Source organism: Sus scrofa, chromosome 18, assembly GCF_000003025.6.
Source record: "Sus scrofa isolate TJ Tabasco breed Duroc chromosome 18, Sscrofa11.1, whole genome shotgun sequence".
Taxonomy (NCBI): Eukaryota; Metazoa; Chordata; class Mammalia; order Artiodactyla; family Suidae; genus Sus; species Sus scrofa.
In genome coordinates, this window is record NC_010460.4 from 43,548,272 (window position 1) to 43,570,155 (window position 21,884).

The window sequence follows — 21,884 nt, forward strand, 5'->3', positions numbered from 1 at the left end:
GAAACCAGCGTTGGAGTTCCCGTCGTGGCGCAGTGGTTAACGAATCCGACTAGGAACCATGAGGTTGCGGGTTCGGTCCCTGCCCTTGCTCAGTGGGTTAACGATCCGGCGTTGCCGTGAGCTGTGGTGTAGGTTGCAGACACGGCTCTGATCCCGCGTTGCTGTGGCTCTGGCGTAGGCCGGTGGCTACAGCTCCGATTAGACCCCTAGCCTGGGAACCTCCATATGCCGCGGGAGCAGCCCAAGAAATAGCAACAACAACAACAAGACAATTAAAAAAAAAAAAAAGAAACCAGTGTCAAGAGAAAGGCTGTAGCCAGGGACAGAGAACAGAGAAGGAACAGACCTGGGGACTGGTCCCCTAGTGCATTCTCTCTTCCCAACTGCTGTGTGCGGCTAGACTGCAGCCATCTCAGATGCAAGCGAGGAGAGTCCTCTAAACCCACAGACGTTAGCCACGCAGGGGTTACTGAGCAGTGCAGCCTGAACCACCATGCATAAAACACAAGATGAAGTTTTACATAACTGACTGAGCATTCCTGCTAAGGTCTACCCTTCACCAATTCCATTTGTATTCCTTTATTTGGTGATATGACTTGGTTCTTGAAGTTCTTGGAAACCCTCAAGAAGCTACAGACCCTGAAGCATAGAGAGGCATTTTTCTAGGCCAGCTCTGCTTTGACTCACACAATTGATCACATGCACAGTATTTTGTTAGCAAGTAGAGCAGCTGGACTAGCCACCAGTGGCGTTAGAGGAAAATAAAATCTGAATAAAAGAAAAAGAGGAGACACCCCATGCCATTTCACCTATTTAGTTTCTTTGATCTCTGTTTATCATTTGTAAATTTTTTGCCTTCGACAAATGAATGACTTGCTTGTTATGCGCCAGGCATTGTGCTATCAGCTCTACAGGCAAGTCAGTAAATCCTCAGATCAGGCCAGCAGGGCTGTCCTCTTTCCTTAAAGGAGAAAGCAATGGCTTAGAGAGGTTAATTAACACAGCAAAGGTCACACTGCAAATGAGTGGCTGAGCTGGGATTCAAATTCCCATCAGTCTACTCCTAAAGCCATGCTGTGCCCTTCACCAGATATTTTAGTGAGCATCCTGGCAGGTTCATCATAATATCAATACACACCTTGCAGGGGTGGCGAGCAAGTTAAAGAGATGATATAGATGGAAAGTGTTCGGCAGACCATGAGGCCCCGCAAAGCTTAGCTGTGATTATTTCTCACGGCTTTACTCAGAGCTAGCTCTGCTGTCCTTGGTGGCCACGTCTTTATTAATCCCATAATTCATCCTTAATCCACCCAAGTCTTGTTTGCCTGGCTTTCTCAATAACCAAAGGGAAACTGAAAATATGGCTTTCGTAAGAAAGATTTAACACCTGCTGCCAAAGGGGGGCTGGATCATCAGAGGAGAAGAGATTCACTTACAAAAGATGTAGATTAATCTGGACGTGATTTCCCAACATAAACCAGGCACAAGGAGGCAAGCAACCCAGGGAAGGATCATTGTGCTGAGAGTGGAAGCACTTATTATAAATAATGACCATGTAATTATCCACAACTTCCCTGAGTCTGTAACCTGTGGCTGGTCTGAGGAGGTGGCCTGTCTTTCTAAGTGTAAGGAGACTGAAGCGCATCCACAAATTTATCAGGGCACGTGTCTGGGCCTCACAGCGGGGTCACCACTTCCTGGGCGCACTTCTCAAAGCTGAGGGCCAGGGTGCAGGACAGCTGTGGGGCCTCTTCTGCTGGATCCCCTCTCCTCCGCTATCAGCATGAAGACTTTTTGCACGTGTGTGAAGGCAACACATCTCCTGTCTTTGCTGAAGCATCGTGTTTGTTTGCAGAGCACATGAACACAATGGGCAGGCCCTGAGGTTCCTCTTCCTGGTGTGCCTCCAAGCCGTGTTCGTGAGCCCCGAGGTGCTGCTGAAGAGGCTAACACCACTCAAAAGGAGCAAGGGCAGGAGTTCCCTGCTGGTGTCAAAGGCTGTCACTGCTACAGCTCGCGCTGCTGCTCTGGCACAGCTTCCATGCCTGGCCTGGAACTTCCACATGCCGAAGGCATGGCCTGCACCCCCCGCCCCCCAAAAAGGAGCAATGCAAGAAACCATGACAAGGGTAGGGAGCGACCCAGCAGACACTTCCAACAGGGGCATGGCTGTCTCCAAGGTTAGTCAGTTCCTCTTGTTTTCATTCCAGTTCACATTAGCTTGGTGGCAGCAGCTAATTTGTAGCAATGGGAAACTCAAGACTAGAATTGTCTTGACCTGCTTGAGCCATGTAAACAAGCTATTTCCTGTGTCCTCTTAGTTGGAATGCAAGGCCTACTGCAAAGCTCCCGCCATAAGTCAGGGAGGGCCATGCCTTTCTGCGGTGTCCAGCTACAACAGAAAACACTGGGGAAAAGGACTCAATTCAGTATTTTGGGTGAGGCAGTTGCAACGAATGACAATCATAGGCCTGGAACCTCACAGAGTCTCATGCTCATCATCACAGCTATGGCTTACTGGGCCCATCCTACATGGCAAGTGCGTTACGGACATCTCATCTCACCCTCTCAATAACACTGTGAGGTGGCTAATATTATTTTTATCAAGTGTGGATGAAAAAGCTGAGATTAAGTAACTTGCCTGAGGTCACTAGATGGCAGGTTCTAGATAGGAACCTGGGCCCAACTCATGCTCTGAACCACCAGGGCTTTTAACCGACCAGAACCTCCCCAGAATCTGCAGGAACAGAAGGCTTAGGGGAACCCTCAAGTCATCTGGACTGATCAACCTGTCCATTTAAAATTGTTTTCAGAAAAGCCAATTCGGAGTTCCCACTGTGGCTCAGTGGGTTAAGAACCCAGCACCGTCTCTGTGAAGGTTCACGTTCCATCCCTGGCTTCATTCAGTGGGTTAAGAATCCGGCATTGCTGTGAGCTGCAGTGTAGGTTGCAGATGAGGCTCAGATCCAGTGCTGCTGTGGCTGAGGCTGTGGCGTAGGCTAGCAGCTGCTGCTCTGATGCGACCCCTAGCCTGGGAGCTTCTATATGCCACAGGTACAGCAGGAAAAAGAAAATAAATAAATAAATAAACCATCAAGCAAAGCCAATCAAAGAATAAGGCTGATCCAAATCTCTTTACAAAGCTATTCTTTTGTCTGCCTTTGAGAACTCCTGATATAAGAAACAGGCGAAAAATATTCTCTCTAGCAGTTTGATCCTCCTCTGCGAGTTATATATTTTGAGTCTTTCAGCTGTTAAGTTAATTACAGTTATGGTCATTTGGAGATAAATGTAAAAGAATACTCTTTAAAGTAGAAATATTTGACCAGTTCTGCCAAAACGTGCTAGTGAGTAGAGAAGGAATACGTTTGCTTTTAAGGAATGACACATACCAAAGTCATTCATCTCCGCTGTGTTGCTGCTGATTACACCTGAACGGTCTGGATGCAAGCACAGCCTGTAGATGGTCTCCTCCATTGCCGCGTGGTTTCTGAACAGAACTTGCTCCATGGGCCACTAGATGTGTCACTTCGGAAGCCACTGTCTGATGGAGAATGGGTGTTAACAAGGACAGGGAAATTATTATTTTTTGCAATGTATAGACTCATCCTTTTTGCCCATCCCATGGGGAGCTGTCCCCAAATCTTCTCAGTGCATCTAAATACCCTTCAAAGTGGTACCCTCTTTTCTATCGTGACTGTGGGGGGTTGTGTAGTGTCCCCCTCAAAAGTCATATCCACCCAGAATCTCAGAAAGTGGCATTATTTGGAAATATGGTCTTTGCAGATGGAACTAGTTAAGATGAGATCATAACTGGATTAAGATGTGCCCTAAATCCCATGACTGGTGTCCTTCTGGGAAGAGGAGAAGACACATGGAGAAAAAAAAACATATAAAGATGGAGGCAGAGATGGAAGTGATGCAGCGACAGGGCAAGGAATGCCAGGGATTTCTGGAAGCTGGAAGAGCCAAGAAAAGCATCTCCCCCTGAGCTTCAGGAGAGAGAGCAGTCCGGCCAATACCTTCATCTCGGACTTCTCCAGAACTGTGAGAAAATCAATCTCTATTGCTTTAAGGCACCCAGTTTGTGGTCATTTGTTATGGCAGTTCTAGGAAACTAATACAGGGATTAGCACACACAATTTGGCCCAGGCCCTCAGCATCTTTTGCAAGGATTATTTTTAGTGAATTAATAGCGAGGAAAAATGGGAAGTGACTCAAATGACCAAATGTTGGAAAGTGGTGGAATACATTATAGTATATTCATATAATTGAACATTATGCAGCTATTAATATTATGTGTTTGAATTAACAACATGTGAAAACAATTGGGATGTAATATGCCAACTGCTACAGAAGAATAAATAACTCCATATAATATTATTTCAATTTTTTTTGGCTGTGCCTGCAGCATATAGAAATTTCAGGGCCAGGAATCAGACCCACCACCACAACAGTGACCCAAACTGCAGAAGTGGCAACACTGCATCCTTAACCCACTGAGCCACCAGGGAACTCCAGTGTGATTCCAGTTTTGTTTTCAACATATGTTTGTACACATAAAAGATTAGACAAAAATATACCATATGGTTATCTCTGAGGGGGTCACAAGATTTTATCTGATCTTTTCATATATCCTCACATTTCTATAATGATCATGCATTATGATCATTATAATAAAAAAAAAAAAGTAATATGGCTTACTCCAAAAATTCAGAAGACTATCAGTTCAGCAGTTTTCAAGCTATTTTGACCACATCTCCTAGTAACAAACATGGTTTGCATTATAACTATAGCAGACTACAGTCTAAAGGACCACACCCCTTATCTAAATTCTTTGAGGCAGTTTAAGGGGGGGAGGTTAAAAAAAAGGATTTCCTGAGTCTTCTGTTTCTTAAAAGCAATCAACCTAAAATGATCCTCATGGCAAAGAGACAATTTTAGGGTGACAAATTTTGCTTCACTAGAGTTGTGCCTTTGAAACTCCCCCAAGAGGTCTCACAGTCCCAAAGTTCAGTTGGTAGATTGTTCTATTTCACTGAACCAGTTTCTCAGTCCTGACAGATACGTCACTTCAGTTAAACTCATTTCAGGAGGTGGTGATGCAGGTGGGCTCCCAAAGGCCTATGGTACCTGCAATCAGGTGTTAAAACAAGGGGCACATCAATGGAAACAAACATGATGCAAGGGCTAATGATGAAACCCCAAATAATCCCAGTTTCTGAGTTCTGAAGGCAGCCAATAAAGATATATGGATGTTTGGCTCAAAGCGTTTTCAGAGAGAGTAAGAGCAGATAGTGGCAAATTGACAGATATTCCTAGTCTGCAGTTTGAATGTCTCTTGGGATCTTTCTGAGTGGCTTATATGGGACTAGATAGGAATATGTCTCTCTACATGAACTGTTGTGATGATTTCTCTGAAGTTTAGATCAAGTGGTCCAATTTTAGCTTGCATGACTTTGGAAAAAAGGGGAATTTTAGTTCTTAACGATTCCAAGTCTGAAGGGTAGGAGAAAAAATTAGAAATGTTAGTTTGGAAAGTTGTAGCCAAATATTGGAGGAAACCAGAAAAATTCAAGATCCAGTCCAGTTTATAGGTAGAAAACAAACCTCAAAGGCAAGGGACAGAATTAGAATCTAATATCCACAGTGTATTACTGAAACATAATTTTTCTCTCTACAATCATCCTTGGGAGTTCCTGGTGTGGCTCAGCAGCTTAAGAACCTGACATAGTTTCTATGAGGATGCAGGTTCAATCCCTGGCCTCACTCAGTGGGTTAAGGACCTGGCATTGCCACAAGCTGTGGCATAGGTTGTAGATGCGGTTCAGATCTGGCACTGCTGAGGCTGTGGCGTAGGCCAGCAGCCACAGCTCCAATTTGACCCCTAGCCCAGGAACTTCCATATGCCGCAGGTGTGGCCCTAAAAAGAAAAAAAATAATAAAAAAATAAAAAAAAATCATACTACTTTTACCAAAGATAGACTAATTTATTTGCAAAATAAGTTTAGTTGCAGTAAACTTGGCCTGTTTAACTACATACAGGGAGAACAGAAAATGCCCATGTAACTCTTTAATCTGCTTTGTTGGAACTTTTCCTACGGAATTTCAGATTGGACTTTTGAATGCCTCTCCAGAACAGGAAGCCAAGCCAAGGATTTCCCATCAGACTCACCTGCAATACTGATACCTTTCAGTGAATTCCTCTCCTCTCGAGAGGTCCCCCCAAAACCTAGAAGTTCCCATGCCTTCCAGGAAGCGACCTTGTTACTCACCAGATAAGGCTGATAGGAAACCTACAAGGAAAGTCTGTAGGAGGAACAGGCCATGGGCTTGGCGATTATGTGCTGGTTTATAGAGTATCTCATTGCATGGAAATTTTCTTGAGGTTAGCAGGTGACTGGGTATCCATTTAACCCCATTCCATGACCAGTTTATCCCCTCATGAGTGCGTCCTTGAGGTGGTGAGCACGCTAATGGCTCTTTCTATTTATTTACTTATTTATTTGAGGGGGATATGTTTTTTCTAATGGCTCTTAATTGCTCTACCCAGGCCAACCAATTTTGCGGCTCTGTCTTCCAAGACATCCCTTATCAGTGGCTTTTACCTCATGTGCATATTCATTCACAGAAAAGTTTGTCTAAACAGGTGCCATTCTGGTGAGAACTGTGAACTCACTAGTCTGCAAGGCTCGAACTGCAGGCCATAGGGCCCTATGGGGCCTGTAGAGCCTATGCCTGTGCTACTACCCTATGGTTTTTCTTCCTTATGACAAACAACATAAAATACAAGGACGAAGAAAAAACAGTGACTGTCTCTGGGAGAAAATGGATCAATAAAGCCAAGAATACACGACCAATTGACCAGTCACTAAGTCCAAGCTACTATAGTTCCGCAAATATTTTATCCTACTAATCAAAATCTAGAAAGAGAGAGAGAAAGTGCCACTTCCATTCTACCACACCCTACAGACAGAGATTCTGGGAGCTGTAATAGAAAAATCTTACCTTCTGCCAGCTTTTGTCAAATGTCCCAGGATCTCTTTATCTGCAGCAGTCTTCGGAAAACAGCTTTTCCAGCCAGTGAAGGATTCTGCCGGATACACCAACTATTGGGGGAGGAGAAAAACTTTCCTCCTACCCTTTCTAGGTTCTTCTGGCTTGTCTAAAAATTAAATTGATATGAGACAGCTTAACAGGAGAAAATCAAATTTAATTACATACTTATAAGAGCCCCATGAGAAAAATTAGACCCAAGAGATGAATTTTGGAGTGGCAAATTTTGCTTCCCTACACCCTGGATTACCTGTTGGGCACAATGTGATCGTGAGGATCCTTTTACAAGAGAGACAGAAAGATCAGAATGATTGGTAGGAGATGTGAGGATGGAAGCAGGAAGCCAGGGGCTGGAGAGACACAAGCACAGGGCCATGAGACAAAGAATGCGGGCAGCTTCCAGAAGACGAAAAAGACGAGAAATCATAACCTCCTCTGAATCCTCCAGAAGGAATGAAGCCCCGCTGAAGCCCTGATTTTAGATTTCTGACTTCAGGACTATAAGATAATAAATTTGAATTGCTTTCAGCCACTAAACTTGTAGTCATTTGGAATCTGCCAATAGGAAACAAATACCATGACCTAATACATAAATCTGTACAAACGTTGAAACAAAGTTTCACTCCACACGATTTACTCTCATATTTTCTTTCCCATTTTCATGGATTTAATTGTGTCCCCTCGAAAAAATATGTTGAAGTCATCACCACCACCCACCCCCAGATCTCAGGAGGCAGCCTTATTTAGAAATAGGGTTTTCACAGAGGTAGTCAAGTCAAATGAGGTCCTTAGGGTGGGCCCTTACTCAGTGGGTCTGGTGTCCTTATAAAAAGGGGGACTGTCCCATGAAAACCAAGGTAGACACTGGAATTACGATGCCATAAGCCAAGAAGGGCCTGGGGCTACCAGAAGCAGGAAGAGGCGAGGAGGAATTCTCCTCCTGGAGAGGGAGCATGGTCGTGCAGACACCTTTGTTTCAGAAGTTCAGCCTCCATAACTGAGAGACAATGCATTTCTATTGTTTACAGTCACCCGGCTTTTGGGTACTTTGTTATAGCAGCCCTAGCAAACTAATACACTCTGTTCTGTTCCATTCCACTCTATTCTATTTCACTAAGAAAACGGATTTCCGAGTGTACTAATTCTGAATGACATCAGTTTTCACTCAAGCTTTTTCCACTTTAATTTCTTAACCTCCGCTGAGCCAACCCCTGACCCATCCCAAATGCATCCACAATAGCCCTGAACAGTCAATAAGTCCCAGATCACAACGGTGCTTCTCACATGCTGTGCCGTTTGCTTGTGCTATAATACCTTTTCCCCTCAGTGTCAACTCATTTTTAACTTTCAGCTACATGTCACCTCCTTTGGGGTGTTTTCCCTGGCTCCTTAGGCAGGCTGATGTGGTCCTTGCTCTCTGTTCCTACAGCACTTTTATAGGACTCAATGACAGCACTTATTTGTGTCAATTTAAGGGATCAGTTTAAGTGTCTCCCTCTCCCTATCGTCTAACTAAACTCCAAGTTTCTTAAAGAAGACTGTTTATTTCCTTTTTTTTTTTTTTTTTAGGGCCACACCAGTGGCACATGGAGGTTCCCAAGCAAGGGGTTGAATCAGAGCTGTAGCTGCAGGCCTACACCACAGCCACAGCAACTTGAGATTGGAGCCACATCTGTGACCTACATCACAGCTCAGGGAAATGCCAGATCCTTAACCCATAGAGCAAGGCCAGGGATTGAACCCATGTCCTCATGGACACTAGTCGGGTCTGTTAACCACTGAGCCATGACAGGAACTCCTTCCTTTTCTTTTTGAATCTAGGTTTAGTATCTAGTATAGAACCAGTTTGATTTTCATTTAAGTGGCTCCATTTTGGATACATGTATTCCTAGGCCAGTGGCTCTCCTTGCAGTTAGGCCAAAGGGGCCCTTGCCTAATGCCCCCACTTTAGGAACCATCCCCCCTTCTCTGGCCCTTGACTGGCTGTACAGCCTCCTATAGGATGATGCATCCACAGGGCTAAGTCCATTGTGCCCCTTGCCCCCAAATCCCTACTTCCCCGAACCTTGTTCTGAGTATCTAGGACCCCCAGTTTGCCTCCCCAAGTGGCCCTAAGCCTGCTTCAAAGGCCTACACATGAGCAAAAGTATTGTCTGCCAGTGTCTACACTGCATAAGTAACTAGTGTGCATGCTTCTAGGCCCAAGAAGAGGCCAGGGGCACGGCTGCCCCTGGGGAGCTGGACTGAGCCCCCATGTTGGGACTGGAGCTTAGCGGGGAAAGGAGCGGGTGGTTGCAGACCAGGGATAAGAGACCAGCTGCCCCTCACACCCCCCCCAACAGGGGCAGATCATCAAGGAGTTTGCATCTGGCCTTTCAGGTTCATTACAAAAGTCTATCTGTCAAGGTAGGAAGGCTGAACCTATCTTATCTAATACTTTTTAAAGGCTGGTGGATCTCGATCTCAAAGGAAATTTTTTTTCCCCCACCAACACATTTTCTCCATGAAAAGAACAGCACTTCCATGCATAGGGTGTGATGGCAGGCAGCGATGGCTGCAGTCACCAGCACACATCCCAGGCCGGGTGATGTACGTGCAGCTTCTCGTTTAGGCCCCCCTACCACCCAATAAAGTACTTAGGAGAGAACTGAGACTCAGTGACATTAAGTAATTTGTTCCAGATTAGAGTTAAAGCTACAGGCTGATGCTGGCCTTAGTTGCCTTAGTGAATGCTCCCAAACTGAAGTGGCTTAAGACAACACTGAATTTTCCCCCAACTAGTGGGCTGGTTGGGCTGCTGCACTGCTGGTTTTGCCTGGGCTAGCTCACGCAGCTGCCCTCTGCTGCAGGATGGGCTGGACTGGTTGGTCGCAGTCGTTTCTCTCCCCAGCTTGCCAGTGGGTGCTGCCGCCTCTGGAACACGGAGGTTCTCCTGCACATGACCTCTCACGCCCCGGGAATCATACTGGCTCCTTGTCATGGCGGTCCCAGGGCAGCTGGCTCAGAGCAGAAGGTGAGGCTTTTTGATTCCTGGGATGGACCTGGCACTTGCCCACAATCTAATGGTCAAAACGAGTTACAAGGCCAGTCCCGATTCAAGGGGAGGGAAGAGCGACTTGACCTCTTGATGGGAGGAACGGCCAGGTCACCTTGCAAAGGAGCATATGGTGACCTTGTTTGGACCATCCCTGAAAACGATGGGTCAGAGCTAGTAGCTACATAGCAGAGCCAGAATTCAAAGCCCTGGGATGCTCTCATAACTGCCACCTCTGAACCATGGCACATGTGGGGACTTGGACCCGGAATGATAACATTCCCGTATTTTGTCTTATCTCCTCGCACTTTTTAGTCTCCTTACCTTCTTAGTCTTAAAAAAGAAATTCAATCTAGTAAATTTTAAAATCTAATTGGCTTTATTAAACGATTTGTGAGCCGGGCAGCATCCCATCTAGCAAACAGAAAGGCATCCCAAAGAGCTAGAGAAAAGGAAAGGCTTTTAAGGCAGAGGGGGCTGGGACAGGAAGTCACAAATGACAAAAAGAATACATGATAGGCTATTTCAGGCAAGGTCGCCTTCTTTGAGGGGAGAGAAGGGTCTGTTAGGTGAATTATTTCACTGGTGCTGTCCAGGAAATTCCAGACTGACTAAGATTATGTTAATGGGGGAAGGCTGGGATTGCAATTAGGTTAGGTATTAAATCCTTGTTTGGTGACAGAGGCTTAGCACAAGCGACCCCATGTTGGGCCTGCTTGCTTATTTATTTACCTTTTTTTTTTTTTAAGTCTCTGTCTTTCCCCAGTGTCTGGCTCAGTGGCCAGCCCCTGGTGGCGGTTAATCCTATTACAGGTGTGTCATATCCAAGAGATGACCTTGAATGTGCTACTTAAACTAAGTCTCCGTTTCCCACCTGCAAAATGTTAATAGTTATAATACAGATTATACCAGGTGATGCCCGCTCAGTAATGCAGAGAAAGCACTTGACACAGTGCTGGCGCTCCCTGTGGCCCCAATATTTGTGTCATTAGCCTGTGGGCATCCAGGAATGCACGTGGGCCTTTTAAATAGGGGGAGCAAAACACCTCTTGGCTTCCAGATGCACACAGCAAGCTTGCAGGCAAGTATTACTGAAATTCCAAAACAGTGTATGCAAATTCCAAGAGAGCAGCTTCAAAAAAGTGGAAGAGGAAAAAAAAAAATAAAAAAGCACCAAGGAACGAACAAATCAAACGGAGCTGCCCCGCGGCCAACCTTTCTCTGCTTATTTTTCCAATTTCACACTGGGGCGGAGGGCTTCTCCCAGGATCGGAAGCCGCGACGGAGCCGGCGCGCGCGGCCAGGTCGCGGGGGTGGGGAGAGGTGGGGACCTACCTTTGACAATATAGGTCTAGTCACGTGGGTCTCCTCCTCCTCCTCCTGAGAGGAGCACTCAAAACCTCGCGATCTGCGAGGTGCTCGCGATTGCGAGGGGCGACAGCCAAGGCCGCCACCCTTCTTCCTGACTCGGGAACCCCGCGGACCGGCTGGCTGGGGTCTGCGCGCACCGCGAGGCGGGAGGAGCGCCGTGTGCGCTGCGTAAGCGCGCGGCTCCGCGGGCGTCGCGGGGTCCCCGGGTCCCGGACGCAAGGCGCGCAGGGAGCGCGGTCTCAGAAGCCCTCCGCGCCACGGAGGGAGAAAAGCCTGGTGGGGTAAGGCCAGGGTCGGTGGTCCCGGGTGGCTTATAGTTTTCAAGTCGGGGGCCTGGGGATGCTTGACACCCTCCTTTGGGCACAGCCAGCCCAGAAACACTCCCAAAGCCTCCCCGCCCAGTCTGAGGAGGTCACCACGGGCTCCTTCCAGACCACGAGACTCTCCAGAAGAGCGCCAAGCTCTGGGGTCCTCCATCACTGTGGATGCAAGGGATTGGGGCGAAGGACACGGCGTCCTCTTCCTGCAACAAGTTTCTTCGGGATGTTTTGATTTCCTGGGAGCTGTGGAGGAGTGGAAACGGAAAATGCCTTCAGTTTGTGAGGGTCCCACAAAAGGAGACTTGGCTGGAGTGAAAGAAGGAAAGCAGCGAAAATCCTATTTTTCCTGGAATGTAGGGTTAGGAGAAAACCAGGGGCGTGGTGGGACAGGTGGAAGGAGCTCCCTGCCACGTCCTTGCAGGGATGTTCGCCGGAGCCAGGGGGCCACGTGGAGACTTGTGTGAACTGGAAGCATCCAGCGCTTTTCAGGTCAGCTTGGTGTTCTAGAAAAACAGGGGCTTTGGCGTACGTATGGATTAAAATCTCAGTTCTTCCTTTGGCTAGTTGGTGACCTATTTAAGCCCCCTGAGCCTCGGGCTCCCCATTGTCACCCTCCCTTTAAATGTGCAACTACTTTTTACTTTTTCTGGTGTGGGATGAGTAAGAACAGAGCTGTAAGGAGAAAAAAAAAATCCGATGAGCATTTTATTAACTTAAATAACTTTTAAGAAGGTTGTTCAAAATAGGAATTGGAGCACTTTTGGAAAAGTAGATGCACTGGCTTTGTTGGCGAATGAAAGTTTGAAACGTTGTCAAAACCCTTTATCTGATTGGGTTTTCTAGATTTGTCCTCCAGGCTAATCTAAGTCCTGTGGAGACTCTTTACAGCATAATGCTAGTGTTCTTAGCAAGAAGGTGTTTTATTCTTCTTTTATAGGAATTGGTTCCTTTGGAGGGAACCACCATATATATGCATCCAGCTTACAAACCAATTTACAGTGAGGTTCTACTAGGCTGATTGTATAGCCTGAGAAATAAGTGGGCTTTGACTGACAGTTCAAATGACTTAGAAGAGTGTTAAGCAAGTCCACTGGGCTTATCAGTTCACTCTCCTTGGGAAAAAATAGCAACAAGACAAAACAGCAGGACAGTATTTTGTTAACGAATTTGTTTTTGTTTTAGAACGCCTATTTGTTAGAGGAAAAATTGTGTTGACAGCTACTCTGGTATTCATGGAACTAGACAGAGAGAAAGAGCTTAGTTATTGCCTCAGGTAACATCAGATACCTCTTTATCATCCCCACATACCCAAGATAAATAGATAATGAGCCATAAAAATAGGAAATGTAATTCATTTTAAAGAGCAAACATAATTATTATTTTGGCCACACCCACAGCATAAGTTCCCAGGCCAGGGACTGAACCCAAGCCACAGCAGTAACCCAAGCCACAAGGTGACAGTGCCAAGTCTTTAACCACTACTAAGCCACCACGAGACTCCAGAGATGATTATTTTTGTTTAATAGTCCCATGGGTTTAATGATGTGGAGTTTTCAGGGACTGAACTAACATTTAAAAGAACTTAGGTAGAGAAAGTTTCCCATAATGAAAAAAGGTGCCTTTAGAAGAACAAATCATTAATATGTATATTGACTTGGCAGAGTGTTAAGCTGGACAGTGAGCTCAGAACTGTACTTTCCTGGTCGAAGCCAGAAATGGAGTTTGAACTTTTATGCTATACAGTTGTAAGTTCGAAGATTTAAGCAATAGACTCAGTTCACAGGACATTAATCAGGTGCCTTCTTCATAAAAGCTGCGCTCCTGCGTGTAACTGAACTGAAACCAGGGTGTTGAGATTTCTCTCCCTCCCCTGAGAGATATTACAGGTACCACCTTGCACATGAAATCACATGCTTTTCTTTTATTGCTTTAACCCAGAATCTGGGGAGCAAGATGGGAGTGGGGGAATAATTCTTTATGTTCTTAGATCCATTAGCCTGGAAAAGCAAATTCTCAGCATCACCTCTTCCCAGGATCCTTGGGTCTTATCTCTTAAGCTTTTCTCTGTGTTCTAATTCTAGTTAATGGCTGTCTTTAAATTGCTAGGGTTATTGTTTATTTAGGCATCCTGGGGCTAGCTCTTCCTCCTCGCCCTCTGGGGACTCCATATTCTGTTGTTCATCTTTCAGAAAGACCCCTTGACATATCTTCTTGTACCTGTATGATTATCTGGGAGAGGTAACCCAGCTTCTAAGAGATTCATTCCCTTGCCCATTTATTCACTGAACTAATATTTTTCCTAGTGTTTGATTATGAAAATTTTCTTTCGGAAAAGTTGAAAGAATTTTACGGTGCCCCGTAAACTCCTATCTACATTCTGTTATCATTCAACTGATCCTGATTCAGTGCCTACTCTTTACCTAGAGTTATGCTTACCTATAAGGACATAGAAAGCAGAGTAAAGTTAGGGAATAAAAAAAGGTTTGATTTGGCTGGCGCATAGTGTTTATAAAGAGGTCAGATGACTGTGGAAAATTTTGCCAGTATCACATTGTGGAAGACATTGAATTTCATGGCAGGAAGCTTACACCTTGTCCTGGTTGCACTTGGGAACCATTGAAGGCGTTTGAGGAGGGAAGTGTCCTGTGCTTTAGAGAGCTCATTTCAGCACCAGCGTTAGACTGAATTGGTATGAAGAGGACCGGAAGTCTGAGAGGCACTTGAGGGTTTGCAAGTGTCCCCAGGGCAAGTAAGGATTGAACTGTGAACGTAATGGATTGCACAGGAGAAAAAAAGAGGAGAGGTGGGACTTTGTGAGCGATTTGAGGTGAGGACTCGGTGTAAGAGCCCCAGCGCCCCTGAGAATCAGGAAGTCAAAGGAGGAGGAAGTTCAAGAGGGATGCTGGTGTTTTAAGACTTCATAGTTTCGAGGGACCAGTTGGATACCTGTGCAGAGGAGCCTGCCGAGAGTGGGGAGCCCAGCAGCAAGGTCAGGATGGAGCACAATTCTGGACTAGCAGTTAGTGAGCCAGGGGTGGTTGAATGAGAAGGTACAGAAGGAGAAAAGCAGGATGAGACCTTGAGGAAAATCTGAGTACATAGAGTTTTGGGTACAGAAAAAAAATAGGGGTGTTCAATTATCAGTTTGTGTTTTAACGATGGTTTGATGGCTCTGTCTACAGCGTTCTTGTAGCTACAGTTCTCCTTGATAACATCAGCAAACTAAAAATCATATCCACAGGATCGGAGTGGCTTTTTTCCTACTCCCGCTATAGAGGTGCAGGGTGGGGAGAGGGTGTGAAAACAGGGTGGAACATAAGGTGGCAGAGGGGTGGGAAGCGGGAAAGTGAAATTCTTTTTTTGTCTGGGTCTTTTAGTGCTTTACCAGTGTGAATATTCATTTCCAAATATCAGGAAGTCAGATAGTTTAATGAATTTGTCCATCTTTTCAGAAAACCACGCCTACTTAATCTGGGAACCGTAACAGCCTGTCCTGATGGTGGCCATGTTTTCTGCACCAAACCTCAGATGGGATGCATATTCTGAAGGCGCTGTCACCAAGCCTTCATCCAAATATTTAGCAACCAAAGCTCCCCTTCCCTTTCCACTTTATTGCTTTTGTCTATGCTCTTTGTGCTGAATAAATATTCAGTTCTTTAAATCCCTCTTATTATAATCCTCTTATTATAATAATTTACCACTGACAAGGCAAGGGAAATTGCATTTAATTAGCATCTATTCTGTGGTCAGGGACTGCTCTAAGGCCTCAGTTAGACGGTGAGGGCGGTACCTGGTCTGAGTTTATAAAGTATGTATATCTTTGTCACCATAACAAGGAGTGATAGTGTGGGTCCACTGAGAATACGAGTACTTTGTCTGGTGGTAGAGTTTTCAAGTGGCAGATACACATTTGAAGCTTTGTTTAAATCCCTTGTGCCCTTCCCATGGGACTGTATTACCGTGCCAAATGCGTACTGTGTGCCAGGCGCTGTGTGAGCTCTGCATATGTAGGTTTCTTCTTGTCCCCCCTCTGGTTTGATAGGTAATTCAGCAAGAAAAGCTCACACCAAAATCACTCAATTGGTTATTGCTGGTGGCGTATCGACCCTCTGGCCCTGTCTTATTTTCACTCAGCTTCTTTAACTCTGCAGGAAGAATCAAACCCTCTGAGAAATGCCACCCCCAAGGAGGAGTTTGACCATCTGTTCATCAGTTCTCCTGAAGCTCTCACCTTCAGTCCTCTGCTGATTTTGTAGAATGAGCTAGAGAAAAGCTCTATGTTGGATTTGTTTTACTGTTTGTTGTTCTCCATCTTTCTTCTCCTTTTCCCATTGTCCCTCTTATCATTATCCCCCATTATCTTATTATCTTATTAATTATTATCATTATCTTATCATTATCCCTCTTATCATTTGATCCTGTTCCCTCGTTTCATTACTTTCCTTCCATCCTGAGTCTTTGGAGAGAGGGTGAGATAAGATACAGGCTTATAGCAGGATTGTATTGACTCTGTAGTTGTAATTGACTCTGATATGCATAAGGAGTGTGCCTATCTGTTCTCTTCATCCTTTGCTCTCCAGGTTGGAAGTAGCCAGTTGCCCAGTGAGCAGTGGGATTGGCATGGGGAGTGAGGTTATTGGCCAGTGCAGACTTGAATAAGCACAGCATTCGTTAGTAGTGGCTTAGAGAACAAGGCATTCCTTGTCTTTATTAGAGCACTTACCCAGTCTGCCTGTTAGTGGGTTTTGTTCAGCCCATCTCCTTTTTCTTAAAGGCGAGTCCTGTGCCTTTTTCATCTTTGACTCCCCTACAAGTCTTAGCAAAGTATCTTACACTTTAATTATACCCAGAAAAATCCCTAATGTATTGAGTTCTGTTAAAGGAGAGAAAACTCTTTGAATGGCAAGAGAATGTGGAGGAGTCTCTACATTTGAAAAGTCCAGGAAATGTGATTCTTGCAGGGAACAGCTGGGCTGGGCAAAGCTCTCTAAGCTCCCAAGTTGGGCAGCGAGAAGTGTAGATGGCTCAATAAAGAAGACTCCATTTGGAGATGGTGGAGTTTATATTTGACACAAGGGGAAAGTGGCAGGCGTAGCTAATTCTGAAAGTGAAACATTTTCCTGCCTGGGTTTCTTGATGAAGAATGTTATTAGCAATCAAGAAATCAACTGGAAATAATTTGGTTTTTTTTTTTCTCCTCCTCTAAGAACTGGAATGCTTGTAGAATCCACTTGGCTTGCAGGAGAGGCAACCCCCTGTGCCATTGCCTGGGTGCTTTAGGACCTGGCAGCCTGCAGCTCTTGATGTGAAACCAAGATTCTTTCCACAGTTCCCAGTATCCCAGCACCTAACATTAGTGTCTAGAAAGTCTGAGACTTGTTTCAGACTGAACTTACTGGAAGCCATTGCGTTAAAATTTGGTGGTAGTTTTTTGTGTTTGTTTTTTAAAGTCTGTACTCAAAAAGCATACAGTCACCAGTTTCGTAGCACAGATACAAAAATAGCCTTTCTTAGGTTTCCAAGCTTGCAGACATTCAATCGTCAGTTCATGGCACCCAGAACTGGCGTGGAGCCCATTCCTGCTCTTTATTCCTTTTTAAGACAGCGTCTGTCGTTGAATGAATACTGTATTGTCTTCTCCCATCTCCTTTAAGATATTGTTTTTGTTTTTGAAGCGCTACCTGTACTATGCATACAGTTTCTTCTTCTTTTCTTCTATGCATACAGTTTCTTTTTTTCTTCAAGTAGTTTCTTTTTTTCTTTCAAATGAGAGGCTTTTTTCCAATGTCTAGTGGTTCTCTGCACTTTGGTTATATGTTAAATGTGAGAAATGGAGTTGCTGGAAGGAAGCTCCATTGTGTGGAAGGAATTTGTCAGGAGTTCCCTGGAAGCGATGGGTGGGTGCAAGAATTTTCTCTGGAGGACCTCCCGTGTCTGTATGTGTGTCCTTTCTCTAAGAGAATTCAGTTCCCGCAGGGAAGGCTCCTGCAGGATTCTTCTGCAAAGGGTGAGGGATAGAGGGATAGAAGCTTGCTGTGCCTCAGCAAGCTTTCTTAGAGCTGAGGGTTCAAGGGGCGTGTTCAGGGTGTGTTGGTAGGTAGACTTTCGCTTAGTTTTCAGTTGGGTGCCTTTTCCCCAACTTTTACTGTGCTTCCTATTCCCAGGCCTAGAGTTTCTCTGGTTTAATTTTCCAAAGAATAATTTTTCTGCAGACCTAAGCCTCTCCTTTCCCCTGTTAGTGTGGGAGGGGATCTGAGGCTTTACCTGCTTTGTTTTACACTCAGTGTATCAGGTACTTACTAATGTTTAGCCTTTCTGTGTTTGTAATGGGAATTAGTTTATTTCTCATGTATATTCTGGTTTCCTTCTCTGCACACTGTTTGTTCACTTTCCATGTAACAGCAACAATATTGATGCGCCTTATTTGCTGTTGTTTTTCCTGTTTTCTCGGGCGATGGGATTTATACCTTTTCAAAGTGTCTTTGCTTCCATCTTAGAGGGGTTTTTATGAAAGGGCAGAGGTAGATGTGTTCAGTTCACTATGTTTTAGCAGAAGGATTACGTTCCATCTTGACAAGTTGAGTTTTATATACAGTAGGGCATCAGGTAGCAAAGTTCAGCCGGCAGTTGGATAGAAGAGCCTGCCGCTGTTAAGAAGAGCGATTATTTTGAGTCGTGTCAGTAGAAGGTGCTACTCAAAGTGATGAGACCACCCGGGAGGGAGTGTGTGCAGTGAGATAAGCTGTGTACCACGGATGGACTCCTGGGAAATCCAGTATTTAAAGGAAAGCGGAGGGAGGGGGAACCGTGAAGGAGAACATTCGAGAAGATCTGTGAAACACGTGAAAGGCAGTGATAAATTTACCAAAGGGGTAGTGTCAGCGTGTCGGAGAAATCAGTTAAGGTAAAAGCTGAAACTTGTCTTTTGAATTTGGGAATCTGGAGATCACAGATGACTTTGCAAGATGGTGTGGACAAGTCAGAATGCAGCACGAGAGTGGAAACAGGTTTTTTTGCTTTCAGTAATTGCTGACAGAGGCAATAATAGAGGGTGTTTCCATGGCTTAGGAACCAGATGAACAAGTTTGTGGGCTTTTTCGACTCTCTCCATTTTGGATACTATGCACACCTGATTTTAAAATACTTAATGGGGGAGTTCCCACTATGGCTCAGCAGCAGAAGAACCCAACTAGTATCCAGGAGGATGCAGGTTAGATCCCTGGCTTCACTCAGCGGGTTAAGGATCCAGCGTTGCCATGAGCTCTGGTGTAGGTTGCAGACGCTGCTCAGATCCCGTGTTGCTGTGACTGTGGCGTAGGCCATCAGCTGCAGCTCTGATGTGCAGCCCTAAAAAACAAGCAAACAGACAAACACTTAAGGAGGGGATCCAGTTCAATATCCTTTTGTTCTTGCTAAAGAGGGCAGTTGTGATTTTGTTGCTCTCTGATTAGCTGTGTGAAGATATTTTGGCTGATTTGCTTTTAAAAATTGTGTTTCACCATCCATTCTTTCCAGGACTCACCAAATAGCAAACTCTTTTCTCTCACCTGAAGTCTGGAGAAATTGAGAAGGCAAAAGAGCAAGGCAGGGAGAGAGCATAATCTCACTTTTCTTACTGAGAGTCTGGACTGGGTTGGAGCTTTTACTTCTGGGCAAGGGGACTGAAGCCCAGGGAGAGCAGATGTGCCCAGACGGGCACGGCCCACCCCTGGGTGGAGAAAGAAAACCATGGCTTTCTCAGGGAACATTGAGAGAATTGAGTCCGGCATGCCCAGTTTATCCATCAGATGAGTCTTTCTGCCGCAAGAGGCCAGCCTTCCCACTGATGGAAGTGAGCCCCCCAAATACATGATTTGATACCCGATCCCATTTGTACCACCCCACCCCCCACCCCCATCACTTGCTGGACTCCAGCCATGCTGCTTCTGCCCTCATTTCTCCAGTTAAAGGGCCTTTGCCATCCCTATTCTCCATCCTGGGACTTTCTTCTCCCTAGAAAGTCGCTTGAAACTCTCAGATACCTTCAGATCTGTTCACACGTCACCTCCTTAGAGGGACCTCGCCTGACCGCTCAGTATCAGTAATTCCACTTCTCGACCACATCCCTTCCTAACTCGTTACTCTGCTTTAATGTTCTTAATAGTGTCACCTGGAGGGGAAAAAACCCCACAAGTATGAGAGTTGTGCGTTAAGTTTTATTTGGGGCAAAATGAAGACTATAGCCCAGGAGGCAGCATTTCAGATGGCTCCGAAAACCCGCTCCAAAGAGTTAGGGAGGTGTCAGTGTATATGTGAGTTTTGCAAAGGGGAAGTTTCATGCAACCAAGCCCATGTTTTGGAGAAGGTCACTGCTCGTCACGAGGAGCAGATGTTACCCTGAAGGATCTTAGTGCTTTTCTCGATGTGAGGAGATGCAAGAATTGGGCTCCTACAGTCTTCTTCTGAAAACAGCTGCCCATCTGAAGACCTGTTCGGCCAGTTTTCCTAGAGCAGAGGGTACCTCACTTCTCATCGTCACCCTGAGCTCTGTCAGGGGGTGTCAAGGGTCAGCAGCAGATTTAATCCTTGTAGAGGCAGGTGGCAAGTGCCAGTCTCCAGGTGGCCATCGCTTTGCTCGCTCTCTCGTCCCCGTTTTACAGGAAGTTTCATGAAGGCAAACCCTTTGTCTCTTTTGTTCCCTGTGCCTACCTTGACGTCTGACATATAGGAATTAAAGATAAATGTGTTTATCTAGTGAGCGGCTGGTCCAGTGAACTTGGGGTCTAACGGTAGCAGAGCGGGACTTGGGGAGTTGCTCCACCCACATGGGTCTCTGTTGAAGAGCTGCTCTAACACCTTTCAAGGTGATGGCGAGGGCCCGCTGAGACAGTAGGTGGAAGAGAGATGAGGGAAGCCCTGGAGTAATCCGGGAGTATTGCATGGAGCTCACTCTCAATCGCAGTAGTATCTCTTTGGAATCATGGAGGAGCTCTTGTCAACTCAGTGACAAAGGATGGTTAAGGTGACAGTGTTGATGCATTTCCCAGGATCATCCTCATGTGAAATATTCTCATTCATCTTGTCCGATATTACCCTCGTATCTGCCACACTGTGTATCCTAATTATTTTATTTAAAAAACTTGGTCATCGTAGAGAGCAGAAAGGAGGCCAGTTCTAAAAAGAATAGGGCTGCATTTACTGCAGCAAAAATAGAGAATTTCTCAGCAGAACCACTGCTTTTGCCATGACTCTTAAAGGACTGAGGGAGTCAGCCACCCCTCCCAAAAAAAGGTTTATTTTCAAAAATAAATAAAAAAAGAAGCCAGAAATCCTTTTTTTTTTTTTTTTTTTTTTTTGGTCTTTTAAGGCTGCACACGCAGCATATGGAGGTTCCTAGGCTAGGGGTCCAATCAGAGCTGTAGCCGCTGGCCTACACCACAGCTACAACACAGGACCCAAGCTTGCCTGCGACCTATACCATAGCTCATGGCAGTGCCTGATTGAATCTGCCTCCTCATGGATACTAGTTGGGTTGGTTTCCGATGCATCATGACGGGAACTCCCGGAAACCCATTTTGAAGCAATCTCTGGGCATCTAAGTTTCAATTCTTTGCAAATAAACATGCCCTCAAATCACTTGCAATTTTAGCAGTTATAAATTTTGCAAAGGGTATGCCAAGATAATCCAGTTTACCCAGAATTCTGATTTGGTCCAAAGTTGCATGGAGGCAGATTTTGTTGTATTTTATCATTTGTACAATGATGTGTGAAAAATACGCAGACGTTGGAATCCTCTAGCTCTTTCTTCAAAGTTGAGCTTTACTGTTCAGTGGTTGAGTCGGGAGCTGGAGAAATTAATCTGGGACTTGAGAAACCAGTCAATTAGGATTTAGTTTCCTCATCTGAGTATATCTTAGATAAATCTCTGGACTTCAGACCTTTCTAAGAAGAGTGACAGATAAAACACACGTGGTCCACAAGCAAGTGAAAAGCTCTGAAATATTCATTCTGTAACCAGGAAACCCGTTTAAGTTTGTTTCGCCCAGGTTTTTCCCAAACTTTTGTTCTTATAAAATCTAATACTATCTTGTATTAGATAACTAATATCCCATGAGGGATGCAGT

The 21,884-nt window shown here is 45.2% G+C and overlaps 1 protein-coding gene and 1 long non-coding RNA gene across 10 annotated transcripts in view; one reads left to right on the forward strand and one right to left on the reverse strand.

Moving 5' to 3' along the window:
- The window catches only part of LOC110257511, a 35,723-nt gene extending 24,133 nt beyond the window's left edge, over positions 1-11,590 (reverse strand). For 2 of the 3 annotated variants that reach the window (XR_002340230.1, XR_002340228.1), the window contains exons 1-3: positions 11,426-11,590; positions 7,009-7,165; positions 3,393-3,544 (exon numbers count right to left, since the gene is read on the reverse strand). This is a non-coding gene — a long non-coding RNA (uncharacterized LOC110257511). The remainder of the gene's footprint in view (positions 1-3,392; positions 3,545-7,008; positions 7,166-11,425) is intronic. The other variant, XR_002340229.1, reaches the window with a different exon arrangement.
- Positions 11,348-21,884, forward strand: part of CPVL (carboxypeptidase, vitellogenic like) — a 131,333-nt gene continuing 120,796 nt past the window's right edge. For 5 of the 7 annotated variants that reach the window (XR_002340223.1, XM_021078578.1, XM_021078580.1 and 2 more), the window contains exon 1: positions 11,637-11,742. The gene's annotated coding sequence lies outside the window, so the exon portion shown is untranslated. The other 2 variants (XM_021078577.1, XM_021078576.1) reach the window with 2 other exon arrangements.